Genomic DNA, 255 nt, shown 5'->3' on the forward strand with positions numbered 1-255 from the left:
AAAATAGAGAAAAAAAATTAAAAATGATAAATAAAATAAAAAATTGAAAGTGTATTTTATTTTGTTATTGTCAATTAGCATTGTATGTTGATGATTTGTATATGGTTTAACAAAATTGAAATAGGGTAGAAAGAAGAAAAATTTCTCCCCTCCTATCTTAGCGCACAGAGCCCGCCCCTACCCCTACCCCGTTGTCTCGCTCAGTCTCTTTCTGACCTGCCGAATAGCCAGCCAGCAGCTACCATCATTTTCAAA

The sequence above is a fragment of the Arachis ipaensis genome, chromosome B01 (assembly GCF_000816755.2).
Source record: "Arachis ipaensis cultivar K30076 chromosome B01, Araip1.1, whole genome shotgun sequence".
NCBI lineage: Eukaryota > Viridiplantae > Streptophyta > Magnoliopsida > Fabales > Fabaceae > Arachis > Arachis ipaensis.